Below are 20066 nucleotides of genomic sequence, written 5' to 3' on the forward strand. Positions count from 1 at the left end.
GGCGTGGTGACCCTCTTGTTTTCCTTTCCCCTAATCACTTCCCTCTCCAGCTTCCTGCCACTCACTCCACCCCGGGGTCACCACACAGCTTCCTGCCAGCATCCTCACCCCTCCCTGAGTCCTCTCAGGGCAAAAGTGTCAGCACTCCGTGTTGAGAAACAGAATTTTGAAGCCCATCAGGTGCAGCCAATAGCCATAAAAAGCACTTGGTCTGGATCCATGTGTGGCAAACAAGGGGCACCAGCGGGTATGCAGGCAAAGAAACCTCCATTCCCCATTTCTTTTTTAATGTGTTCTATTTGCAGAATGCCATCCATAATTGCTTAATAGTTATATTCATGGACCAATCTCTTCCTGCCCCAGACTTCCTCACACTCAGGCTTTCAACTCTTGAGACTCCAGAACAATGAAGATTGATGTCCCCGGTTGCCGGGAGCCAGCGTGAGGAATTCCACCCGTGACAAGGTCATGCGGCAGAGCTCTGATGACAAGGCCAATCAGACCTCAGGTTTTCCCCCTGGAATTTCCTGAGCATCCACCCCCTAAAAATAAGAATCTGCCTGCTTTTCCACTCTTCCAATATTCTCTGGAAAAAGTCAAATCAGGGCTTTAGTCTTCTGCATTTGAAAGGGATGTTTCAGTTAAAACCCCTCTGATAGCTCTCTAGCTTGCCTAACAGGTTCCCCCGGACCTCTTACAGCTTGTGAATTGCTTACAGCCCCCCAACCACAAGAGACACAAAGCTTAAAGCATCTTAAAGATACAGAGCCTTTTCTAAAGAGTTAAAAATCATATTGGTAGAGGGTTTTCACTATTGACTCAATGATTGCTGCCAGGCCTCCATATTCTTTATCTTTTAGGCACCTTGGAGGATGTTAATCAATGTAAACGGGAAATGGGAAAAGATATATAGTAGTTTTGATGTTAGCAACACTAGACTTTTGAGTTAATTACTTTTCTTTTGTTATAAATCACTGTACTCCTTTCACTTGTTATAAACTGCTGTATCTTTGCTATGTAAGAATGTAACTTTATTTAGTGCTTTCTGAGACTGGCACCAGACTTTGGGAAGATCAGCACAAATAAGTCTTCTGGTTGACAAACCCTTATCAGAAAAAAGGCTGTAAAATGTTAATTGGCCCTTTTGGCCGGAAGATGATGTAAATTATCTAAGACTTGTGTATACAATTAAGTATGCAGAGAGAAAAGCCTGGTTTTGATAAGAGTCTGGGCTGCTAACGCTGCATAGCTTTGTGTTACCCATTGATCTCCATGTTTTATCAAAAGTATAAAAGGCCTTCTGAACAATAGAGGACGGGGCCCCGTGTCTCCTCTTTACTCTAATTTCAGGCTGAATTCCCATCTGGAGCGGGGCGGCTCACCATGTCTACTTACTTGTCGCGGCTTTTAAGATCCACGCGATGGGGAGCCCAAGGCAGGGCACCCCCCAATATTCAAGTGGGCGCCGGTGGCCCAACGTAGATGGTGCAAGCTCCTTGTCTGGAACTTTATTGGCCTTCCCCGTAAGCCAAGTTATTCAACCTTCTTTCTCCGCTTAATTTTCCTGCCACACTATTTCTTTCTAATCTAATCTTATATTAATAAGATAATATAGTTCTGCCTGGGTGATACTTAGCTGACCCCTCAGGCTGACTGAGGGCCTCTCATGCAAATGCCTCTACTGTGGAGGTCAGCACCATTTTTTTGTAAAGGCCCAGTTAGTGAATACCTTAGGCTTTGTGGACCAAGAGACAAAAATCAAAGAAATCATGTAGGTACTTATGCAGCCCTTTCAAAGGCAACTATATTTTACTTTTATTAATTTCAGTTTTTGTTTCTGAAAGTCCTGTTTGGGTGTCCAAGTGGCCTAGTCAGTTTCCATACTCTCTTATTCTTTTGTTTATTGGAGTATGTAGTCGCTTCACAACGTTGTGTTAGTCTCTGCTGTTCAATGAAGTGAATCACCTGTATGTATGCCTATACCCTCTCCCTTTTGAGCTTCCCTCCTCCCCTCTTTGCCCACAACAATCTCTTTCCTCATCTATTTGACTGCATCTTTTCTTTGGTAAGCATACTAAATATACTTCAATTTATTCCCTAATCAATAACCGAATAGTCAAAGTGGATGTCGGCCCCTGTCTGTTGTCTGTTTTTTCTGCTTGTCTCATGGGGACTTGTTTCCTCAAGTGCCCTGTGATTCTTTTTAATTGTGAATTCCAGTTCCATGGAATTTTAGATCTGGGCATCGGAAAGTTCTGTGATAAAGGTGATTCCTTCAATGAGGATTTGATTTATTTCTAGACTGAAAACCTTGGCTCACATTAACACTATAAACGGGGGTTTTTCAAACCACAGGGAAAGTGTGAATTTGGCTGCAAGCCTGCATAAAGGTTAACTGGTTATAAATTCTCAGCTTTTTCCTCCTGTTATCCAGCAGCTGTTGGAGCAAGCAAGTTTCTTTTCTATCCTCTTCAGTGGGGAAATGGAGTTGCAGAAATTCCAGGTTTCAGCTGTCACTGAAGAGATATCCTTTGAGGACAAGATACTTTATAAGAGGGTCTGTGATCTGACTTCTCAGAGTCCCTGGTCTTTGTCTCACGTAGGGCTGTGCAGATATTAAAACCAATAAAAACCAACTCTCTGGGTCACTTGAAGATAGAAAGATGCCCCCAGGGGAGCCTTCAGCTTAACCACTCCTCTCTCTGCTTCCTCATTTATTTGTTCATTTTGCCTCTTACTTTCCAATCAGCATACGATGACTTTTGAAATATTTTTAAAATATTTATTCAGAAATTATAGGTATGTTAAATAAGAAATTTTTTTCGATATCCAGGGCCCCTATGACCTCTGGTACATATCTTGAAAACTCTGTGTTGTGCTGTGTTTAGTTGTTTAATTATGTCTGGCTCTTTGCAACCCTATAGACTGTAGCCCGCCAGGCTCCTCTATCCATGGGGATTCTCCAGGCAAGAATGCTGTAGCAGGTAGCCTATCCCTTCTCCAGAAGGTCTTCCCGACCCAGGAATCAAACCAGCATCTCCTGTATTGCAGGTGGATTCTTTACCAGCTGAGCTACCAGGGAACCCCCTTTGAAAGCTCTAATCTCCCCAAAATATTATTTCAGTGGTACCAGCATTTCAGATGGTCCCTAGTGATGCCACCTGCTGGTATAATTCCCTTCCATATTGTATCAATGATGGTCTGCATTACCAGCAAAAAACTGCAGAGGTGATGCTTTCAGAAACTCAGTCATAAAAAGCACCATGCTTCCTATTCATGCCTTCTTTCTTCCATCACTTATTACAAGGGAAATAAGCTGCCTTGTTGTGAAAACATGTGGAGAGATCCTCAAAGCAGGGCTCTTGCCAACAGCCATGTGAGTGAGCTTAGAATCAGACCATTCAGGCCCAGGCAAGGCTTCAGATGACAGTATCTGGCCAATATCTTGATTACAAACTCATCCCATTGGTTCATGGCAAATAGATGGGGAAACAATGGAAACAGTGACAGATTTTATTCTCTTGGGCCCCAAAATCACTGCAGGTGGTGACTGTAGCCATGAAATTAAAAGATGCTTGCTCCTTGGAAGGAAAGCTATGACCAACCAGACAGAATATTAAAAAGTAGAAACATCACTTTGCCAACAAAGGACTGTCTAGTCAAAGCTATGGTTTTTCCAGTAGTCGTGTATGGATGTGAGAGTTGGACTAGAAAGACAGTTGAATGCCAAAGAATTGATGCTTTTGAATTGTCATGATAGAGAAGACTCTTGAGAGTCCCTTGGACTGTAAGGAAATCAAATGAGTCAATCCTAAAGGAAATCAGTCTGGAATATTCATTGGAAGGACTGATGCTGAAATGGAAGCTCCAAAACATTGGCTACCTGATGTGAAGAGCCAACTCATTGGAAAAGACTGTGATGCTGGGAAAGGCTGAAGTCAAAAGGAAAAGAGGGCGGCAGTGGATGAGATGGTTAGATGGCATCACTGACTCAGTGGACATGAATTTGAGCAAACTCAGGGAGATACTGGAGGACAGAGGAGCCTGGCATGCTGTAGTCCATGGGGTTGCAAAGAGTTGGACACAACTTCGTGGCTGAACAACAACAACAACAAAAAGTCTCCAGCCAAACCTACCCAGCAAAAGCAGCCCCTGAATTCCTGACCCTGAGGAACTATGTGAGATACAAGTTTGTTGCTTAAAGAGCAAAGTTTGAGGCGAATTTACTGCATAGTAATAAATACCATGAGTTCTGTCCTACTTGTGATTCCAAAAGTTTAGAAATATTTTATAGCAATATGTCCAGAAATTCTTCATTTCAATGTACCTCAGTTATGTGGGTGGGTTCATATAGTAATGGGCTTCCCTTGGGGCTCAGCTGGTAAAGAATCCACCTGCAATGCGGGAGACCTGGGTTCAATCTCTGGGTTGGGAAGATCCCCTGGAGAAAGGAAAGGCTACCCACTCCAGTATTCTAGCCTGGAGAATTCCGGGGTCGCAAAGAGTCAGACACGCCTGAGAGACTTTCACTTTCACTGCATTTTCATATAGTAATATCTAACCCCAGATTCTCTTATGTGGCTAACTAGTGCCCACTGGACGTGACACACATGAGACGCAGGATGGGGAAGTTCTGCGGAAGGAAGCCTTGAGCTCTGGAATGAAGACTCTGCTTCAGAAGGGCTCATTGTCTTTGGGTGCCGTGCAGGGGTGATGCTATGCAGTGACTGGGGTCGCTGAGGTGCAGCCTCTCCGCACACTGTCGCTCACATTATATTCTCAGCTTGCAATCCTGCCTGGTCTTCTCTGGTTTCCCCAGCCCTACCCAATCTTCACTCAACTCAAGTCTTATATGGTATAATCTTCTGTAGCTGTACCAGAAAAGGGTGATTGTCCACTCTCTCGGGAGCTCCTCTTGCTCTCACAGTCTACAGCACACGGATAGAACAGAGCTTGCACTGCCTACCTTCAAAGCTATATTCAAAATGTGCAACCATTTACGTAGCCCATATCCTAGAACCTGGCAGAGTAATCTGCACATAGAAGGTGCTCTATACAATGAGGCTGATGAAGGCCCACTTGGGAATGGTGTACCTCCCAAAAAAAGTCTATGACTCTTGAGTTGGTCAATGCATGTTTTATTCTCAGATTTCCCTTGTGGCCCAGTAGTTAGAAACTGCCTGCCAGGCCAGGGGACCCAGGTTTGATCCCTGGTCCAGGAAGATTCCACTTGCCGCAGGGCAACAGAATCCCTGAATGTCAGCTACTGAACCTGTACGCTAGGGCCCATGCTCCAGAACAAGAGAAACCACTGCAGTGAGAAGGGCAAGCACTAGAGAGTAGCCCCCAATCACCGAATCTAGAGAAAGCTTTCAGGCAGCAGTGAAGACCGAACATAACCAAAAACAAATAAATAAAGATTTTAGTCTCCTAGCTTCCTCACTGGTGAAAGGGGGACACACTTATAGAAAAGTAAAGAACTTTTCAAAGCCACAATGAACAGTTACAGAGTGCGCCATGCCCAGTTGCTAAGTCCTGTCTGACTCCTTGCAATCCCATGGACTATAGCCCACCAGGCTCCTCTGTCCATGGATTTTTCCAGCCAAGAATATTGGAGTGAGTTGCCATTTCCTATTCTAGGAGATCTTCCCAGTCCCGGGATGGAACCCTCATCTCCTGCATCTCCAGCATTGGCAGACAGATTCTTTACCACTGAGTCTGGTAAAGAGTGTGGTAATGTAAGCCTATTACAAGATGTAGGGTCCCTCTACAAAGGGACCCAGCTGAGGGGGATCTGGGGGCTTAAATCCAGCAAAGAGTCCTCTCCCCAAACCTTGTGCCAGCCCAGAGGAAGAGTCACATTTTTGCAATTCATCCACCTACAAGTTTCCTTTTGTAACTGTACACAGGGTGTTCACTGGATAGCAGGGCCCTGAGAACTCCACAGTATAGAGTGGCATGGTCTTACCAATCGTATCCTGCCCTGAAGTATAAACCAGTGGGCTCTACCCTTAGAAATCCCAGGATTGGCAAAGTGAAAGTGAGGTCACTAAGTCGTGTCCGACTCTTTGCGACCCCATGGACTGTAGCCTACCAGGCTCCTCTGTCCATGGGATTTTCCAGGTAAGAGTACTGGAGTGGGTTGCCATTTCCTTCTCCAGGATCGGCAAGGAGGCATCAAAGAACCAATCCAGGCAGGAAGCTGGTTCTGTTCCTTGCACAAATGGTAAAGAAGTGAGTGTTATTTGCTCTCTTCCCATTGTGACTAGCAACTAATATTCAGCTCAGACGGTAAAGAATCTGCCTGCAATGCCAGAGACCTGGGTTTGATCCCCGGGGTCGGGAAAATTCCCTGGAGAAGGAAATGGCAACCTGCTCCAGTATTCTTGCCTGGGAAATCCCATGAACAGAGGAGCCTCGCAGGCAACAGTCCATAGGGTTGAAAAGAGGCGACATGACTTAGCGAGTAACATTGTGACGGACCGTACCTGGCTATGACCTTGATTTGGGTGCTTTTCCCCTGGCCAGCACCCTTGAAAGTTGTCACACTACTCTCTCATGACTCCTGTGTAGTCTCTCTTTTTTGTTTGTTTTTACTGCTCATTTGTTTCCCCGTTAAACCAGTTTTGAGTGTTGATACTTAATACATCTGCTCTTAATAAACCCTACGGGGTGTTTCTATTTGTACCAACAGAAGAAAGTCAAATAAATGGACCTTACAACTGCTACTTGAATGAGCTGCTGATGAGCCCAGGGGCCTCTGGTTCTATAGCACGGGTGCTCCTTTCCACCCTCTTTTAAAAATCTTCCTGAATCCTGGTACTTCCCTGATGGTCCAATAGCTAGAATTCACACTCCCAGTGCAGGGGGCTGGGGTTCAATCCTTGGTCAGGGAATTAGATTTCACAAGCTGCAATGAAGACCCAGCAAAACCAAATAAATAATTAAATATTTTTGAAAGTCTTCCTGCATCCCATCAGCAGCCTCCTATGGCCAAGAGAAGATACTTGTTGTTGTTCAGTCACTGTTGTACCCAACTGTTTTGTGATTCCATGGACAGTATCTCACCAGGCTTCTCTGTCCACGGGATTCTCCTGGCAAGAATACTGGAGTAGGCCGCCATTTCCTTCTCCAGGGGATCTTCCCAACCAGGAATCGAACCTGCATCTCCTGCATTGGCAGGTGGGTTCTTTACCACTGAGCCACCTGGGAAGCCCCGAGAAGATACTCATATTCCCTTAAATTACCAGAGTATGCTCTTGATTATTGGCATGTAAATGAATTGACTCAACTTGTTCTCAACTTGTTTGTTTTCTTCTTGAGCAAAAACTCATTACAGGATGAAAATATTGAATATATGAAAAGGAAAGTGGACAAACTTCTGTTTCATTTATCTCATTGGAGCCAAATAGCTATTCTTTTTTGAAGGATAGCTCTTAAATTTTGGACTATATTTCCACTTCCCAGCACTATTATTGTGAAAATCAATATCTATCAACAACCCCAACATCCTCATTAGCAGATGCAAGGAAATTCTATGTACCAGGCACTGAAATGATTTCTGTGTATGCATATATCTTCCAGTCTTTACAACCACCATATGAGGCTTATTGCTGTTACAATTACTACTAGTACTGTTCTGTGCTTAGTCCCTCAGTCATGTCTGACTCTCTGTGACCTCTTGGACTGCAGCCTGCCAGGCTCCTCTGTCCATGGGAATTCTCCAGGCAAGAATATTATTATTTTACAAATGTAGAAATGAAGGTTCAGAGAAATTAACTTGCTCAAGGTCACAAACACACAGCTTGTAAGTGATACAGCAGGCACTCAGAACCCAGCAAGCCCACTCAATAGTCAACATTCCAGCAACATTTACTGAACACCTGCTAAACCCACCACGATTCTAGGCACCAGGTACACAGCGGTGATCAAAACAGGCTTGGTGCCTAGAAGAACTTACAGTTGAGTGGAGGAGATATATTAAACAAATAAACATGCCAATTGTGCTTAGAGAATGAATTTTCATGGAAATCACGAGTGCAAGATTGTGTTACGCCTCATTTAGCAATCTAAAAAGCCCTGAAATTCTCCAAAATGAAACTGGCTAAAGATCACAGTCCAAATAAGTAGGCCAATGGTACTGAAAGAAAGATTAGCTTCCAACTATGGATTGTTAATGGCACATGACAATTTTCTTGGCAGGGAAGACTTCCTAAGGTGACCTGAAGTCGAGAGAAAAGGGAGAAGTGAATATAACCAGAGAAATCCTTAGACTAAAATGGAAACAAAAAGAAGACAATTCTATTGGGCACAAGAAATGAATTGTACAGCCTCAGGCAGCTCCCATTCTGGCCTGGAGAAAGATGGAGTGAAAGAGTGAAGCTCACAGAGAAGAAACAAGTCTTTGAAAATGAGGTAACTTGCTGCGGAAGATTCAAAAAGAAAGCAGTGTAAAGTGAACTTAAGAAGTCAGGGGAAAATCACCAAAATACCTTTTCAAGAACTCTTCACACAGCAGGAGAGCAGGACATGCTGTTTCTTCCACCTCGGCACTTCTGAGCAGTTGCGTCCACATTTCCACAGTTCCACAGAACGTACTTATAGCTAGGATTGATCCCAGCAACGTGACAAATAATCCTTGACTACAAATCATAGAAAATGGGTTTCCCTGGTGCTTCAGTGGTAAAGAATCTACTTGCCAACACAGGAGACACAGGTTCGATCCTTGGCCCAGGAAGATTCCACGTGCCAAGTGGCAAGTCAGCCTGTGTGCCACAAATACTGAGCCCATAAGCCCTAGAGTCTGTGTTCCACAAGAAGAGAAACCACTCCAGTGAGAATCCCAGGCACTGCAACTAGAGAGTAGCCCCCGTTTATCACAACTAGAGAAAGCCTGTGTAGTGACAAAGATCTTAGCATAGCCAAAAATAAAGAAATAAAGAAACACTTTTTAATGTGCAAAATTTCAAGGCACAAAATACAAAATATTTCTAAAAATCATTAAAAAGTTTAAGGGCCCATGTTCCACCAGTGGGGACAACGGGAGGGGGAGGTCAAATTAGACTATGTTTGATCCTTCTGTCTTATGACCTGATCAACAGGCCGAGAGGAAAGCAGTACAATTGCAATGGCTCTCAAAAGCAATTAAATCAGAATCTCTGGGAATGGGGTCCAGCCGTCAGTCCATTGGACATATGGGTTGATTTAAAATGTGCAGCCAGGGTGAAGAACCACTGGCTTTGGAGAAAAGAGCCTGAGGGGTGGAGTCAGGAAAATGGGTTTGAATTGCAGCTAGGAGTTACCAGCCTTGAGGCCTTAGAGTGAGTTACTAACCTCTTTCATTCTGTTTCCTCATCCTCAAATTTGAGATAAGCACATAAACCTATGAGCGCTTGTGAATATTCAGTGGGACACTCTAAGCCAAGCATCTCAGGGTGCCTGGTAGAGGGGCCATTAAAGACAGGGAGAGTGGGTTTTGCACTTAGCCTAGTAGAGTTAAATACCTGTCAGACTTGAGTGATTTTGCTAATAGCCACTCATCCAACTGTGCCTGGGTAATTAGGAGAAGACAGAATGACTTATTTCTTCTCGCATCATACACACACACACACACACACACACACACACACAGAGCACATTACACACAGTTAACACTTTACACACACACAAAAGGCAATAGTATCTAAGCAAAGCGGCAAATGATTTCTAGCTAGGGAACAAAGCACCCAGGATCTGGGGAAAGTGAGAAGAAGGAAGTAAAATATGGTCATAAAGGGCTGGATAAGAGCGTATACCATCTCGGGGAGCTATAGAGGAGTCTTAGAAATAGAGACAAAGAACTGACATCTTAAAAAGCCAGACAAGTACATTAGCCCAAGAGAAGGACATACCTTTAACTTGAGATACTGGAAAGAAAAGCCAAATAAGATGCCTCTTCAAAGGAAGACTGGGATCCCTTCTGCATTTTTCTGTTTGCAACCAACATGTGTGTGCTAAGTCGTTTCAGTCGTGTCCAACTCATGGTGACGTACATTCAGAGCATAGAAGGTAGGTAGTACCTAAATAAAAGGTATCCTGTCTTCTTCCCATTTTACAGTCATGAGTGGGTAGCTTGCTAAGGCACACGTAGTAAGTCTAGTGATAGGAACACAACACATTCTGGCCCTCTATTCCAAAACTAAGGCTCTTAAGAACTGTGCTCATAACCGCTGGTGTGACAGTCCCTTTACTCACCAACAAGACTTCACCAAGCAACTCCTTGGAGGAAGAAATAAGAGGATGCAGAGATGAATCCTTGCAGACAAGCTTACTACTGTCACATCTTGTGCCATTCAATGAAGGATCCAGAAAAGTCTACAACTGTTAAAAAGAGTCAGGTGTGAGGGGCTTCCAGATACACACACACAATACAGAGTGCTCAGTTAAATTTTAATTTCAGATAAATGACAGAAAAAATTTAATGTAAGCTTTCCCCCTTATAATATTTGGGCCATATTTATACTGAACGAATGTACTCTTTGTTTATCTGAAATTCAATCTTCGCTGAGCATCCTGTATTTTATCTGGCAACCCTGCTGTGTAATAAGTTTAATGGCAGAGATTCAAAGCAGAAACGCAGGAAAGAAAGAGCTCTGGGAACAATTAAAGCCAAGATATGGAAATTGACAAAGAGATGGGACACAGAGATAACTCCGAAGATCACACCTCGTTGTGCGGGTAAGAAGGGCTCACAGTGGTATTTGCACTTGACCTTAGAGGCAACCTTAGAGCCTGTCTTCCCTGGCGGTTCAGTCCATAAAGAGTCTGCCTGCAATGCGGGAGACCTGGGTTCAATCCCTGGGTTGGGAAGATCCCCTGGAGAAGGAAATGGCAACCCACTCCAGTATTCTTGCCTGGAGAATCCCATGGACAGAGGAGCCTGGTGGACTCCAGTCCACGGGGTCAGAAGAAGTCAGACACTACTGAGTGACTAACACTTGTACTTTCACTCAGAGCTGAATAGGGTTCGCCTGTATGTGAAAAGCAGAGATACGATTTCAGGCCAAGATAATGGTATGAGCAAGGGTGGGGAGGTGGGAAAGGTCACGTTACAGCCCCATCTAGTTCAGAACGATGGATTGAGCTGGATCAGAAGCCAGATTTTTCTGTTTCCAGAGCCCATGCCTAGAACATTCTACCAAGTAAGAAAAGGCACAGGTCTCACGGGGCAGAAGCCAGTGACAACAGTTGGCTGGGAACAGACTGTCCAGGGACTAGACTGCCAAGCTGAGTCCTATAGGCTTAATTAAGAATAACTCAGTATGAGGAAAGATGCAACCATCCAAGGACACTACGTGCCCAAGCCCTAGCAAACAGACAGATGCCAGGACCTTTGGGACTAGGGGCCAGGAGAGAGGCAGGGCCACAAAGCTGGTAGTTGGCCGGAAGCTGTCTGTCCCCATCACTCCAAACTCATATGCTGTGTGGACATCTGCAGGACCTGTAACGTTGTGTGACTGGGGACCCCAAGCAGGCCCATGCCATTTTACTGGCCAAAAATACCTTTGGCTCCAGATAAATATCAGTATTCCAGGTACTGCATTCATTTAGCACTTATTTTTCAAAAAAAAAAAAAAAAGCTGCCACAGTGGCCTCTCTGTTGTAAATTAAACAAAAAGACAAAAGCAGTTTAACAAGCTCATCCATGATTGCGCAGCCTTTGCAAATGCTTTTCTGATGAGTAACAGGTCAAGAAGCAACAGTTAGAACTGGACATGGAACAACGGACTGGCTCCAAAAAGGGAAAGGAGTCCGTCAAGGCTGTATATTGTCACCCTGCTTATTTAACTTCTATGCACAGTACATCATGAGAAACGCTGGGCTGGAAGAAGCACAAGCTGGAATCAAGGTTGCCGGGAGAAATATCAATAACTTCAGATATGCAGATGACACCACCCTTATGGCAGAAAGTGAAGAGGAACTAAAAAGCCTCTTGATTGAAAGTGAAAGAGGAGAGTGAAAAAGTTGGTTTAAAACTCAACATTCAGAAAACTAAGATCATGGCATCCAGTCCCATCACTTCATGGCAAATAGATGAGAAAACAATGGAAATAGTGAGAAACTTTTTATTTCTTTGGGCTCCAAAATCACTGCAGATAGTGACTGCAGCCATGAAATTAAAAGACACTTGGTCCTTGGAAGAAAGGTTATGATCAACCTAGACAGCATTTTAAAAAACAGAGACATTACTTTGCCAACAAAGGTCTGTCTAGTCAGAGCTATGGTTTTTCCTGTGGTCATGTATGGATGTGAGAGTTGGACTAGAAAGAAAGCTGAGCACTGAAGAATTGATGCTTTTGAACTTTGGTGTTGGAGAAGACTCTTGAGAGTCCCTTGGACTGCAAAGAGATCCAACCTGTCCATCCTAAAGGAAATCAGTCCTGAATATTCACTGGAAGGACTGATGTTGAAGCTGAAACTGCAATACTTCGGCCACCTGATTCGAAGAACTGACTCACTAGAAAAGACACTGATACTGGGAAAGATCGAAGGTGGGAGGAGAAGGGGAAGACAGAGGATGAGATCATTGGATGGCATCACCAACTCAATGGACAAGAGTTTGAGCAGCTCTGGGAGTTGGTGATAGACAGGGAGGCCTGGTTGCTGCAGTCCACGGGGTTGCAAAGAGTCGGACACGACTGAGCGACTGAACTGAACTGAAGCTGGGTCATGGTGACAGTCATTCTAACCTTATCTTGGCCACCAAAAAAAATGCATCTTTTCAGCCAGTTGTTCTACCTGCGGTGGGTGGGGAAGGCCAGCAAGGGCAGGGGAGATTTTGGAGAGGGGGTGGAAGGGGTCCAGGGAAGGAAACGTGGACAGCTGCGCCTTGTGTTTCGTCTGCTCGTTACCAATGACTCATTTGAGAGCACCTGATCTTTGGGGCCTGCATGCTTCCCAGGTTTCTCATCCTAAAGAACAAACTCACTGACCACACAGACATTCACAGGCTACTCATGCCTCTGAAGCTCTGGAAAGTTAGGGAATTTGCCCGTAATAATCATACCCACGATCTCAATGTTGAGGAGCTTTGTGCACTTTTGCATAAAGTGCCTGAGGTGGGGGGAAGGGGCACGGTGAAAGGAAAAGGAAGGGAGGGATGAGGGACAGAGGGTCCTTAAAGAAATCAGATTTTGCAGACAGGGATGTTAAACTTTTCCTGGCCAGAGAAAGGACAGCTTTGACCACCAGTGCGACCTAGCCATTGCTGTTTGACAGTATTTGCTTGTTGTCAGGTACAGCATACTCTTTGAATAATGGACAAATTTCTTCTTTAATTCTGATGTTGAACTCACTTCAAATGTTTTTACCCTGACCACTGTGGAGCTCAAAGACACCTGTTTAGCAAAACTTATGGGTACAGCTTTGTAGACGGCGCCACCCCAGAGCCTTCAGCCACGGTCAAGCCCACCGTGTTCTTTGACATTGCCGACAATGGCAAGCCCTTGGGCCCCATCTCCTCTGAGCTTTTGTAGACAAAGTTCCAAAGACAGCAGAAATTTTTCATGCTCTGAGCACTGGGAAGAAAAGATTTGGTATAAAGCTTCCTGCTTTCATAGAATAATTCCAGGATTTTTGTGCCAGGGTGGTGACTTTGCCACCATAATGGCACCAGTGGCAAGTCCATCTATGGCGAGAGATTTGATGAGAATTTCACTCTGAAGCATGCAGTCTCTGGCATCTTGTCCATGGCAAAGGCTGGCCCCAACACAAACGGTTCCCAGTTTTCCATCTGCATTGCCAAGACTGAACGGTTGGACGGCAAGCACATGGTCTTTGACAGGGTGAAGGGGGGCATGAATATCGTGGAAGCCATGGAGCGCTTTAAGTTCAAAAATGGCAAGACCAGCAAGAAGATCACCATTGGTGACCGTGGACAAATCTAATAAATTTGACTTATGTTTTACTTTAAAACAAACAAACTTATGGGCACAGAAACCAGAGAGTACAGCATATCTAAGGACGGAGCCTCTGGGGACTGAATTTAGAATTTTAAGAGCCCTCCTAGGCCCAATCTTCCCCAAACCAAACATTCTTAATTTTCCTTTCCAGCATCCCTGGGAGACTTGGGTGGTTGAGGTACAGTGACCTAAAGTCCCTGAGAGCTGGGTTTTCTAAGTGTGGGAAGAGATATCACAGAGGACTTGCCAAGACACATAGAGACATATCTTCCATCCACTCTTGAGCCATTCATCAGTCTGATTAACCCCTTTCCTTTCTGGGTCTTTAGCCTCCAGCCTCATGACTCATCCATCAACCCCTACTCTCTTCTCTACAAACACCAGCACCTCTTTAAGTTATGAAACAGTGGGTAAATAAGGAAAATGACTAAGATATCAGAGCACCATGAGGACATCTGTACTACTCAAACTGATTAGAAGGTGATGGCCTTGGGGATTTACTGAAAGACGGAGTAGAACCCTTGCCTGCTCCTCGTGCTCTATGGCAAGAGATGGCAGATGCTGAATTAGGAAGACAGTGTTCTCATTCACACTCCTCTTCCAATTCATCACGCGACCTTGGGCGAGTCACTTCTGGTGTGCTTCCATTTCTTCATCTAGGCTGATGTACAAGGCACCTCACTCTGTGAAGTTGTAATATCACCCGAGAGAGCCAGATGTAGCATCACACAGCCTGAAAGCATCACCTTGGTTCCACCACTTATTAGGTAGATGAGTCTGGGTAAAATACTTGGCTTCTCTGGGTCTCATTGTTCTTATAACTAAAATAAGTATGCTAATAATGTCACCATCTGTAGACTTATTGTAATGATTAAATGACCTAATATGAATTATACCTTTAGCACAGTGCCTGCCACATAATTAGCCCTTAATGAATATTAGTTATTGTCGTGGCAGGTTAGTGATTCTCAAAGTGTGGTCCCTGGACCAGCAACATCAGCCTCACGTGGGAACTTGTTAGAAATGCCAATGCTCAAGGCTTCCCTGGTGGTCTTCTGGCTAAGAATCCACCTGCCCATGCAGGGCACACGGGTGGATTCCTTATCCGGGAAGATCCCACATACCCAGGAGCAACTAAGCCCATGTGCCACAGCACCTGACCCCGTGCCTAGTGCGCATGCTCCACAGCGAGAGAAGCCGCCACAATGAGCCGCCCTCGCGCCAGCACTGGAGAGTAGCCCCCCGTTACCACAACCAGAGAGAGCCCGAGTGCAGCAAGGAAGATCCAGCACAGCCAAAACACGAATGATAAATAAGTCTTTTTAAAAGAGAAACGACAAGGCTCAAGCCCATCCCAGACTTTGTGTACCAAGAACTCTGGGGGTCTGGAACACAGCGACCTGTGCTTTAACAAACTCGCCAGAGGATTCTGATGCCATACGTTAATGTTTGAAGAACCGTGGGTATAGACGGTTCCAAGATCTCTTCCAGTTCTAGAATTCCATTATTTCCTTCAAGTGTATAAACATTTATCCAGGGCCTAAGGAAATTATTATTATTCACCCACGTTGTTCCACATTTGTTGAATCTCTCTTTAAACTGGGGCCTGGGGGTGAAAGAAAAAATGAGACGTAGCCTAAACCCTAAAGTCATTTATAGTTAATCTCATGACACTTAATTTATAACTTTAGACTTTACAGATTTATTTGTGAATCTCCCTTCATTTCTTCATGGATACCTGAGTTTCACTATATGAAGATATATAGCGTCATTTTTTCATTGACAGCCTTTCATCATTATCCTCAATTTACAAATGAGGCAGAGAAGTTGTAATTATCTAAAAATTATAGGGTCAGAAATTTATAGAATAAACAAGGGACTGTGGTGCAGAACAAATAATGCATTCTTCAGGATTAAGAGCTTAACTTGAAACTATGCCAGTAACTAGCTCTGCAGGCTTATACAAACAATATATTTTAAAAATGATTTTCTTGTGGTTATCATTTGAGGAAGATGTTAGCTAAGTGACCTTGAATCTCTTGAATTTCTTCATTCTAGAACAAGATTAACAATATGTTAATAATATTAATAATGACAGAATTAATAATTAACTTCTCATGAAGATTAATGTGATTACATGTGATGAAGTGTTTGAAATGGCATATAGATGTCCAGTAAATAGATCTCAATTTGCATCTAGTTCATAATTATCATTGATGAGCATAGATTTGCCTTTGTGGTATTCAGTTCAGTTCAGTCACTCAGTTGTGTCCGACTCTGAGACCCCATGAACTGCAGCATGCTAGGCCTCCCTGTCCACCACCGACTCCTGGAGTTTACCCAAACTCATGTCCAGTGAGTCAGTGATGCCATCCAACCATCATCCTCTGTCATCCCCTTCTCCTCCTTCCCTCAATCTTTCCCAGCATCAGGGTCTTTTCAAATAAGTCAGCCCTTCGCATCAGGTGGCCAAAGTACTGGAGTTTCAGCTTCAACATCCGTCCTTCCAATGAACACTCAGGATTGATCTTTAGGATGGACTGGTTGGATCTCCTTGCAGTCCAAGGGACTCTCAAGAGTTTTCTCCAACACCACAGTTCAAAAGCATCAATTCTTCAGCACTCAGCTTTCTTTATGGTCCAACTTTCACATCCATAAGTGACCACTGGAAAAACCATAGCCTTGACTAGATGGACCTTTTTGACAAAGTAATGTCTCTGCTTTTTGATTTGCTGTCTAGGTTGGTCATAACTTTCCTTCCAAGGAGCAAGCATCTTTTAATTTCATGGCTGCAATCTGATACACAAAATAAATGGCAAATCAGTAATTCCAGAAAGCTATAAAGAGTGTTGTCACTTCCGCTTTCTCTTTTCTAGAATTCAACTGATCAAGATACTCAGAAGGCACTTCGTACTTCAGAGATAAGTCAGAGAAGTAACTGGTGTTTATCCAAAAGGTCTTTTGATTAACCAGACAGACTACAGATTCCAGAGAAGATTCACCCCCTTTGTTTAAAATCTAGAACCTTCCCTCAGCTTAAATTGAAAATGAGATTCCTTGCAATTTCCCAAGTTCAGTTCAGCAGATATCAAAGACCATGATGGACTGCCTTTGAAGTTCAGAGCTTCTTCAATGAAGAGGGCTCACTTGGAGCCTAGAAACGTTCTACATCTGGGGAGAAAGATAGCAACAATCAGTTCATTGATATGTACCATTGTGTCTGCTTTTTGTTTATCCACTGGAGCTACTAAAGAGTTTTTCTTGAATCTCTCCAGGTTGAGATTTCAAATGTGAACCAAGATTTCAGTGCTCCAGTAAGTCCCAAGCAGGGAGGAGAGGATTGCTAAAAGTCTAGTCTGTCATCCTACGTCTTATCGACAGATGGGGACATTACTTTTACTTACTGAATCATACTTCTCCAGGCACTAACTCTCTGTCCTGTTCCTTATCCTTTCCCAGCCCAAATCTAAGTGACTTCTCTGTTGTCCCTGAATCAGGTAAGCCTTGGAGTTCCAACAAAGCAGTATTGTCCCTGGTCTTATGAAATGAGATAACAAATCAAAGTAAGAATGCTGTGAGCACTTTGGTGTTGAAAATGTCAGCTAAAGGAAAATGCACAACCTAAAAGTTGCAAGTGAAGTTTTATTTGGTGACCTTATTGAGGACTCAGCCCAGGACTCAGCCTCTCAGTAACTGGCATATGGTAAGTGCCCCATAATTTTCCTGGAATGAAGACTGAAGGTAGTATATGACAGGTGACAAGTAGGTTGTTCAGAAAATGAGACAAGAAGTGTTAAGGGTTTGAGAGAAGAAGGCAATCATAGTGGACCAGAACTTCCGATAACATCCTCAGTTTATGTAAGAGAAAACCAAGGCACAGAGAGGTTAAGTGTGTTGCCCAAGGTCACACAGCTAGTAAGTGGTAGAGATAAGATGTGAATTAAATTGTCAGGTACCAGACCCCAGGCTCTACCTGTATATACATTTTGTATTTTAACTGTTACATATTTAATTTACAGAACATAAAAATACAAATATGAACCAGTGGTTTCATTGATATTGTTGTTTGCTGCTACTGCTGCTAAGGCGCTTCAGTCGTGTCCGACTCTGTGCGACCCCATAGATGGCAGCCCACCAGGCTCCCCTGTCCCTGGGATTCTCCAGGCAAGAATACTGGAGTGGGTTGCCATTTCCTTCTCCAATGCATGAAAGTGAAAAGTGAAAAGTCAAAGTGAAGTCGCTCAGTCGTGTCCAACTCTTAGCGACCCCATGGACTGTAGCTGACCAGTCTCCTCCGTCCATGGGACTTTCTAGGCAAGAGTACTGGAGTGGGGTGCCATTGCCTTCTCCGGATATTGTTGTTTAGAATGAGGATAAGAAAGCAACTAGTCCATTTAAGGCAAAAGATTGAAACAGACATTTCTCTAAAGAAGACATAGGCTAATAAATCCATGAAAAATGCTCACCATCACTTATTATTAGAGAAATGCATATCAAAACTACAATGAAGTATCATCTCATACCGATCAAAATGGCCACCATCAGAAAAAATCTACAAACAATGAGTGTTGGAGAGAGTGTGGAGAAAAGGGAACCCCCTTGCACAGTTGGCGGGAATGTAGATTGCTACACTCACTATCGAAAGCAGTATGGCGATTTCTTTAAAAACTAGGAATAAAACTACCATATGAACCAGCAATCCCACTACTGGACATATAGCCTGAGAAAATCACAATTCTAAAAGATACATGTACCCCAGTGTTCATTGCAGCACCATTTACAACAGCTAGGACATGGAAGCCACCTAGATGTCCATCGACGATGAATGGATAAAGCCGTGAGATAGATATATATATATACACACACATATATATATGTATATATACATGTATACATATATATACATATATACATACATGATGTAATATTCAGTTCAGTTCAGTCGCTCAGTCGTGTCCGACTCTTTGTGACCCCATGAATCACAGCACGCCAGTCCTCCCGGTCCATCACCATCTCCCAGAGTTCACTCAAACTCACGTCCATCTAGTCGGTGATGCCATCCAGCCATCTCATCCTCTGTCGTCCCCTCTTCCTCCTGCCCCCAATCCCTCCCAGCATCAGAGTCTTTTCCAATGAGTCAACTCTTCGCATGAGGTGGCCAAAGGACTGGAGTTTCAGCTTTAGCATCATTCCTTCCAAAGAACACCCATTCACATCCTTTAGAATGGACTGGTTGGATCTCCTTGATGTAATATTACTTACCATAAAAAAAAGAACAAATTTGAGTCAGTTCTATTGAGATGGATGAACCTAGAGTCTTTTATACAGAATGAATAAATCAGAAAAAAGAAAAATAAATATCATATATTACTACATATATATGGAATCTAGAAAAATGATACTGATGAACTTATTTGCAGGATGGCAATAGAGACACAGTATAGAGAAGAGACCTGTGGACACAGCGGGGGCAGGAGAGGGTGGGATGAATTGAGAGACTAGCATGTGCTCGGTGATGACCTAGAGTGGTGGGTGGGGTAGGGTGTGGATGGGATGGGGTGGGAGGGAAGGCCAAGAGGGAGGGGACATATGCATACCTATGGCTGATTCAGGCACAATTAATGCATGTATAGCAGATGCATGTATGTAACGTATGTATGGCAGAATTAATGATGTATGGCAGATATAAAGCAATTATCTTCCAACTAAAAATAAATAAAATTGAAAAAAAGAAAGCATGAGTCCATTTAAAGAAAATAATAGGAGGAGGGTAGTTGTCTGAAAGATCAAAAATCAGCAAGGGGGAATGCTAATGATTAATGATTATTTTTATGTACATATCTGGACAGGTAGTTGATGAGATGCTCTATATATCTTCACGTTGACCTGACTCGATGAAATGTATTGAGTGGGTAAACCTTGTTCAATTCAGTTCAGTCATTCAGTCGTGTCCAACTCTTTGCGACCCCATGAATTGCAGCACGCCAGGCCTCCCTGTCCATCACCAACTCCCGGAGTTCACTCAAACTCACGACCGGTGATGCCATCCAGCCATCACCTCCTCGGTTGTCCCCTTCTCCTCCTACCCCTAGTTCCTCCCAGCATTAGAGTCTTTTCCAATGAGTC

At 43.7% G+C, this 20066-nt stretch overlaps 1 long non-coding RNA gene and 1 pseudogene across 1 annotated transcript; one reads left to right on the forward strand and one right to left on the reverse strand.

Annotated features, from left to right (window-relative positions):
* Nucleotides 1-10654: 10654 nt before the first annotated feature.
* On the forward strand, nucleotides 10655-13942 carry LOC138425138 (peptidyl-prolyl cis-trans isomerase A pseudogene; annotated as a pseudogene).
* Nucleotides 13943-15241: 1299 nt separating this feature from the next.
* On the reverse strand, nucleotides 15242-20066 carry LOC138425454 (uncharacterized). Its single transcript, XR_011251221.1, has 3 exons — nucleotides 19778-20066; nucleotides 18978-19197; nucleotides 15242-17111 (listed from the first exon to the last, which is right to left on the reverse strand). It is a non-coding gene; the product is annotated as an uncharacterized lncRNA (long non-coding RNA).

The sequence above is a fragment of the Ovis canadensis genome, chromosome 20 (assembly GCF_042477335.2).
Source record: "Ovis canadensis isolate MfBH-ARS-UI-01 breed Bighorn chromosome 20, ARS-UI_OviCan_v2, whole genome shotgun sequence".
Classification (NCBI taxonomy): Eukaryota; Metazoa; Chordata; class Mammalia; order Artiodactyla; family Bovidae; genus Ovis; species Ovis canadensis.